The sequence below is a fragment of the Solanum pennellii genome, chromosome 4 (genome assembly GCF_001406875.1).
Source record: "Solanum pennellii chromosome 4, SPENNV200".
NCBI lineage: Eukaryota > Viridiplantae > Streptophyta > Magnoliopsida > Solanales > Solanaceae > Solanum > Solanum pennellii.
The window spans coordinates 31,491,394-31,499,628 of NC_028640.1; the positions used below are offsets into that span (position 1 = coordinate 31,491,394).

Here is an 8,235-nt window from a genome sequence, read left to right on the forward strand (position 1 = left end):
ACAAGATGTTTATATAGGAGTCTAGAAGAGACTAATCTAAACTTGTATGATGAAATAATATTATTACTAAATGGAATAAATGCTTAGCACCGATAGGTCATGTAAATGACATGGATGTCTCATGTTAGTAAGTCTGGCCTCCCATATGGGTTTCCTCAAGTTAGTAAGTACGGATTCCCTAATTATGTGTTGTCTCATGAGATGGAAACCTCCACTCTAGTAAGTCTAGGTTTTTAGCAACAATATCTTTGACCTTTAACTATGTGCTCATATAGGGCTCTAGCTTAGTGGATCCACCTATGTAGCTATGTACGAATGGTTACACCTTAGGCAAGTGTTAACCCTCTCTTTTAGGTGTCAGAGTAGAACACCGGATTTCATGTAGCTCACATGATATCATGTCGGTTATTTTACTTCTTTCCTAATGTAAAAGTAAATGACCAAGTTAAGTATGTGAACTATTATTAGGGTTGTCTTGAAGGATGCTACATAGGGTGGGGGAGGGTGCGCGACTTCTCTCACTCATTCCACATGTGAAATCCTAATGGATGGTTCTATTAGTGTTCTTTTATGATTATGACTATTATTATTATTATTATGTTGATAAGCTTTGAGTAGTATTCATGTATTAATCATGTTATGATGACTTTCAGAGAATATGTTGTAAGTATGAAGTGGGTTGCTTAATGTGATACTTAGCCTTAGATAGGATTATGGGGTTCTATAATTTTCATTGCACAAGTATTTGGGTTGATATTATGTTGAATTGACTTATAATGCTTCGTATACATGCATGTTGAGTTAAACTAATAAAAAGCATGATTTTGACTAAATTGTCATTTTCTCATGCATTGATGATTTTTGTCCATATGATTCATACTTAGTACATGTGGTTTGTACTAACCCATATTTTAACCCTTTTCCCCAAACAATTTAGGTTCGGGCCATTGAGGAGATTCATGGCTATTGGATAAGAAGACTTGGATCTTTTCATAGTCAATTGGTGAGTCCTTAATAGTTCTGAGGATAGAGACACTCATCAAGCCTCATTAGTTTTATCTATGTTTTGAGCCAGTTATTCCATTCTCATGTTGAGACTTCATTGTAGCCTATATGGGCATATTTTAATAGACTAAGGTCTATGCCCAAACTATTGTGATTCACTTTTTAGATGGTTAATGTGAGACAAAGTATTAGACTAAATTCCTATATGTTGGTTATGTTGTCTATGCGAGAAGCCTAAGTAAGCTTCATTTGTGAGAGTTCTATGTAAACCTCATGAAGTAGATATAAATGAAAAGTTTTTAATTTTTCCGCATTTTTGGCCTTTGACGTGTTATGATGTATTCTAAGGTCTTGTATTAATCCTCTTAGAGGACGGCGACGCCGGTCACGCCTAAGGGGTACTTTGGGTTGTAAGAAGCTTGGTATCAAAGCATGAGGTTGAGAAATCTTAATATTTATGTCTCACTAAACCACGTTCATGTAGGGTCTTATTCATAATTGTGAAGTGAGCCACACTTATGAATGAAAGACTATGTGATGTTTAGGAACTTTACTCTCTTGTTATATCTTAGTCGTGGCTAAGAGTCTTAACTCTATCTAGTACTTTCTTCTAATCTTTTATTGTGCTTATAGGCAATGAATACAAGGACGAACAATGCTCGAAGGGTCGGAAAGGAGAATTTGAATGAAATGGTTCCCCCCTAAGCTCCTAAAAACCCTCAAGTTCCTATTGAAGAAGGGGCTATGTCTAATGTTGAGATAAGGTCGGCTATTAATATTTTGACTCAAGTGTTGGTTACCCAAGTTGCTATAGATTAAAGGGTGCAAGTTAACCCCAATGCTAATACCACCGCTTAAAGTATTAAGGATTTCACAAGGGTGATCCCCCTACTTTCTATGGTTCTAAGGTGGACGAGGACCCACAAGGGTTCATTGATAAAGTGTTCAAGGTTCTTGATGCGATGGGTGTCTCTTATCAAGAAAAGGCAAAGCCGCCTACCAACTCAAAGAAGTCTCTCAAGTTTTGTATGAGCAATGGAAGGATGAGAAGCCGGTTATAGAAGGCTGGATTACTTGGGAATCTTTCAAGACAACTTTCCTTGATAGGTTCTTTCCCTTGGAACTAAGGTAGAGGAAAATGCAAGAATTCATCAACCTTCATCATGGGGGATAAGTGTGAAGGAGTATAGCCTCAATTTCACTAAACTATCAAAGCATACTCCTATTATGGTTGCGGATTCTAGAGCTACGATGAACAAATGTATTATGGGGATATCCGAACTTGTGGTTAATGAATGTAGGCCAGATATGTTTGTTACTAGCATGGCTATCTCTCCTCTCATGATTTATGCAGAAAAAATTGAGGAGCAAAAGCTTAATCAAGTTGGTAAGGAGTTGAAGAAGGTAAGAACTGAAGATAGGAATTCTTCAAAAACTAAATTTGAGGTGCAAGACAAACCAAGGTTCAAAAGGAGGTTTTCCAACAAAGTCCCTCCTAATTCTCCAAGGGTCAACAAGAGTAATATTTCTACTCCAAACCCCAAGAGGGGATAAGGTTGTGGTTCTTATGTTGAAAAGCCTCTTTGTTCAAAATGTGGTAGAAAACATGATTGTAAGTTCCTAGTTGGCACGGGTAATTGCTATGGTTGTTGCAATAGTGGTCACATGAAGAGAAATTGCCCTATGATGAAGACTCTAGGAAGGGATAATGCTCAAGATCAAGGAAGTGCTCCAAATCCGAATGCTTCTAATAAGAATCACTTTTAAGCTCACCAATCCCGAGGTGATTAAGAGAGCTCACCCGATGTGGTTACCGGTATGTTACAATTATTTTCTTTTGATGTATATGCTTTGTTACATCCGGGAGCTACATTGTCATTTTTGACCCCTCTTGTAGCCATGACGTATGATATACTACCTGACATATTAGACGAACCTTTTTCGGTTTCTATCCTGGTGGGTGATTCTGTGGTGGTTAATAGAGTCTACAAAGGTTGTCTAATTTTCTTGCCCAGTAGATTTACATTAGTTGACTTGATAGAACTTTATATGCTAGATTTTTAGTCATATTGGGAATGGATTGGTTGCATGATTGATTTTCCTCTATTGATTGTAGAACAAGGGTAGTCAAATTTCAATTTCCAAATGAACCCATTTTTGAGTGGAAGGGTGGAAGCTCAAATCCAAGGGGTTAGATCATTAATGTCTAAAATCTTTCAAACGGTTGTATCTAACACATAGTAAGAGTTAGGGATCTTGAATCTAAAGTCCCTCCCGTAGAGTCGGTACCTATAGTGAGAGAATTTCCGGAGGTCTTTCCTGATGACCTTCCCGGAATTCCTCCCAAACACGAGATTGACTTTGGCATAGATTTATTGCCAGATACACAACCTATTTCAATCCCACCTTATCGGATGGCCCCGGCCGAGTTGAAAGAACTTAAGGCTCAACTCTAAGATTTTCTAGATAAGGATTTCATTCAACCAAGCATATCTCCATGGGGTGCCCCGGTATTGTCTGTGAAGAAGAAGGATGGGTCTTTGAGAATGTGTATCGATTATCATCAATTGAACTAAGTCACTATAACGAAGAAGTATTCACTCCCCTATGATTGATGACTTATTGTATCAACGCCTAGCAAGCTACTTTTCAAAGATGGACTTGAGTTCAGGTTATCATCATCTTAGAGTGAGAGAGGTTGATATTCCGAAAATGGCATTCCGAACAAGATATGGTCATTTTGAATTCCTAGTGATGTCATTTGGTCTAACAGATGCCCCGACGGCATTCATGGACCTTATGAATCATGTTTTTAGAAAGTATCTTGATTTGTTTGTGATTGTCTTCATTGATGACATTTTGATATACTCTAGGAGTGAGAATGATCATATGAGACACTTGAGACTAGTTTTGCAAGTTCTCAAGGATAACCAACTTTTTGCTAAGTTTAGCAAGTGTGCATTTTGGTTGAGATATTTTTGTTGAGATCAGTTGCCTTTCTTGGTCACATTATCTCTAGTGAAGTGGTAGAGGTTGATCTGAGGAAGATGCAAGTGGTAAATAGTTGTCCTAGACCTTTGAGTCCTAGCGACATACGAAGTTTTCTAGTGTTGGTTGGTGACTATAGGAGGTTTGTTGAGGGATTTTCGTCTAACACATCTCCATTAACGCCCTTAACCCAAAATAGTTCCAAATTCGAATGGTTGGAATCATGTGAAAGGAATTTCCAATTATTGAAAGATAGACTCAGCTAAGCTCCGGTATTGACCTTTCCGGAGAGCACCCGAAGGGTTTGTGGTTTATTGTGATGCCTACCGAGTGGGTCTAGGATGTGTGCTCATGCAACATGGGAAATTTATAGTGTATGACTCTAAGAAACTCAACCACATAAGAAGAATTACCCGACTCATGACCTTGACCTTGCATTCGTAGTATTTGCCTTGAAAATTTAGAGACACTATCTCTATGGGGTACATGTTGATGTGTTCACCGATCATAAAAGTTTACAACATGTATTCACTCAAAAAGACTTGAATTTACGCCAAAAAGGGTGGTTAGAACTTTTAAAGGATTATGATATGAGCGTCCTTTACCATCCCGGGAAACTAATGTGGCTGCAGATACACGAAGCCGAGTGTCCATGGGTACCGTGGCTCACGTGGTTGATGATAAGAAGGTGATAGTGAAAGAGGTTCATAGGTTGGCTCGATTAGGGGTTCGACTAGAAGACTCTCCAAAGGGTGGTTTCGTTGTTCGCCAAAACTCCGAATCATCTTTAGTGGTTGGGGTAAAATCCAAGAAACCCCTTGGTCCTATATTGATGGAGTTGAAGGAAACGATCCTTAATAAGTCTAATAAATCTTTCTCTCGAGGAGAATATGGGGTGCTTAGGCAGTAAGGAAAGTTATGTGTACCGGATGTGAATGGATTAAGGGAACTGATCATGGAATAGGCTCATGTCTCCCGGTATTCCATCCATCTGATTTCCACAAAGATGTATTGCGACTTACGAGAAATTTGTTGGTGGAATGGCGTGAAAAGGGACATAGCGGATTATGTTGCTAATTGTACAAACTGCCAACAAGTCAAAGCGGAGCATCAAAGGTTGGGTGGCTAATTCAAAACATAGATATTCCAACATAGAAATGGGAGGATATTAACATGGACTTCGTAGTGGGGTTGCCTCGTACTAGAAGACAACATGACTCGATATGGGTCATTTTGGATAGGCTAACAAAGTGCGCACATTTCCTTCCCGTCAAAGTCCCATATTCGGCGGAAGATTATGACAAATTATACATCAAAGACATAGTGAAGTTATATGGAGCCCGTTTGTCCATCATTTCAGATAGAGATACTCAATTTACCTCCCATTTTTGGAATGCTTTCCAAAGTGGGATTGGTAAGAAGGTGAATCTTAGTACCACTTTTTATCCCAAGACGGATGATCAAGCCGAACACACTATTCAAACTATTGAAGATATGTTGAGGGAATGTGTCATTGACTTCAAGGGTAATTGGGATGACCACATCCCCTTTATAGAGTTCTCCTACAACAATAGCTACCATTCGACTATCTCTAGGCAGCCTTCTAGGAACTTCATTTGAGAAGGTGTAGACCCCCGGTTGTGTGGTATGAGATACATGAGTTTGCTCTGCTTGGCCCCATTGTGTTTATGTGGGCCTGTATTAAATTTTGAAGCGAGTTGGGACTGTTGCTTATGAGTTTAAGTTGCCAAATGAGTTGGCCATGATTCATCCGGTGTTCCATGTTTCTATGCTTAAAAAGTGTATAGGTGATTCAGTTTCCATTCTTCCCCTAGAAGGTCTAGGGTAAGGGAGAACCTTTCTCATGAAGAGGTCCCGTTGATATCTTAGATCATCAAGTTAAGAAATTGAGGAATAAGGAGGTTGTCTCCGTCAAAGTTTTTATGGAGGAACCACCTTGTTGAGGGAGCAACCTGGGAGGCCGAGGCCGATATGAAGTCCCGCTATCCTCATCTTTTTCCCCTTACTCCTAGCAAAGATTGAGGTTAGTAGTTCCTTATCTGACTATTATGAATAAAGTTGAACTAATCATGTTTTTCTAAATATGTGCATATCATAGTAGAAATTCATACTTAAGTTGAGTTTTTTTCTTTCCATGAAATGTGTTTCTTATGGTTGGATTTCACTTGATGTGTATGGTGTGCTATAAGTATTCATGGAAGTTGTTTTGAGCATAATTTGTGTTGTTTGGATAAGAAATCAGCATGACAACTTTGATGTTCATATTGAGCTCATATTGAAATGGATAAGATAGTTCCTCCTTATGTAATATGAAAAGTTGAGCTTGTGTTATGGTATGTCGTGGATTAGGTTTCTACGTGTTATTGCGATGATTATATGTTGAAAGGAGTGAATGATTCTTCCGATGAGTTGCGACTGATTTTTTATATATTGTTGTTGGTTGTGTTGCTAGTCTTGGGTCTTTCTTCTCTTATAAAGGTCTAGAGTCTTATTCGGGGTCTAATGTTCAATACAACATTTTAAGCCTATGGCCACACCGGTAAAGTGTATCCTAGCCTTTTGAAAGGCTGCACTTTTGAACTTTAAGCAACACTTTTTAGGGGGTGGCCGAAAGACGCGTAACCTTTGTCCTAAGGCAACACTTTTCAAGTGTTGCTTAAGAATCTACACTTCAAAAGCGTCGCCAACAGGACATAAAGGCCACATTTTTAGCTTCTCATATGGCAACATGGCAACACTTTAAATGATCTAAAACTACGTTCTCGAATTGGCTCTTTAATACCGAAAAGGCCACTCTTTGACCGGTCCTTTAAAGCAACATTTGTTAAGCGCATCTTTTGCTAATTTACATGCCCCACTTTACACTGAAAGCACACAATTGTCATCCCTATGACCACACTTTATGATTGTAGTAATATGTTTAGGCTATAAAATATTATTTAAAATATTGATATTCCTCTATATTTTTATGCATATCCAGTAATCAAATTAGACAATATTATTCTATTTAGGCTACCTGAGGCACTAAATTAGACCATAAATAACTCTAAATTATTGAAGTGTACAAAATTTGCAATAAACTTTGGGAAAGAAACATGTTCCCTAGAAAAAAAAACGAATTCCACAAAATCAAAATGATTCAAGTATTGCACACGCTAATAAACCAATATATGAAGATGTGCACTAAAAATTAATTCCCTCAAAATCATATTAAAATATCACAATTGTTTAACAAGTCTTCATGGTTCACTTCAGTAAATAGACTTCACTTATGCGATCATTCTGAATTTATCAGAGTTTCCTACACATTCAAGTAAAATTACAAATTACAAAGAATTCAATTTATGATAGTACACATATAATATCATAAATAATAATGCATACGTTACATGCATAAATTGCTACAAACGCTCAATTACTAAAAAGAATTGCAATCCACTGACACACATTGATTTTCATCCTCCAAAATTTTAGTACTTAGTCTGAATAACATTTTAAATATCCATAGCAAAAATAAAATGTTATCCATCAAAAATCAAATATTGAGGAATGCAAAATAGTAACAAAAGTGTATTGCAATCAATATCTGTCAGTGGATTGGAAGTCTCACCTTGAGTAAAATTCATATCTTGTGCAAATTTCTGGAGGATGCAAAATGCTTATTCACTTGAAGTAGAATTTTATCTTGAGTAAAATTAAGATTTTATTAATGCAATATGTAAATGCTTTTTGAAATGCAAGTCTTTCTCCCAATATATTTTATAGATGGAATTATATTTTTTTTCCTGTTTATCGTCCATTCATATATATTGAAACCCAACATTAGGCCGAAGTCCTAGAAGAGGTTGTGGTGGGGAGGAACCAATCGAGGCAATCATGTGGATCGTAGGGTTTTCATGTGGATGTGCACCTACTCTCTACTTCATGTTGGTCCATCTATTTCCTATTCTATCATATTTCTTGGGACCACAATTACATGTACCAACAAGTTATTTTAAATCCTATCTGTCAAAAATATTCGAAGTGCTTGTGTTATTCTAAATCCTACAGATGCCAAGCACAAGAACAATATATTACTGTACCAAATCCATTAGCTTTAAAATTCTTCTCTTAGTACTTTTCTATTAGAGAAATACACCGACAAATGACTAGTACTGAAATGTTCTTCTAACATTCACAAACCAATTACAAAGAAAAAAAAGGAGGGGGGGGGGGGGGGGG

General features: G+C 37.4%; 1 long non-coding RNA gene across 3 annotated transcripts in view; it reads right to left on the bottom strand.

Annotated features, from left to right (window-relative positions):
- Window positions 1-7,083: 7,083 nt before the first annotated feature.
- Window positions 7,084-8,235, bottom strand: part of LOC107016010 — a 5,822-nt gene continuing 4,670 nt past the window's right edge. For all 3 annotated transcript variants that reach the window (XR_001456406.2, XR_001456405.2, XR_001456407.2), the window contains one exon: window positions 7,084-7,315. This is a non-coding gene — a long non-coding RNA (uncharacterized LOC107016010). The remainder of the gene's footprint in view (window positions 7,316-8,235) is intronic.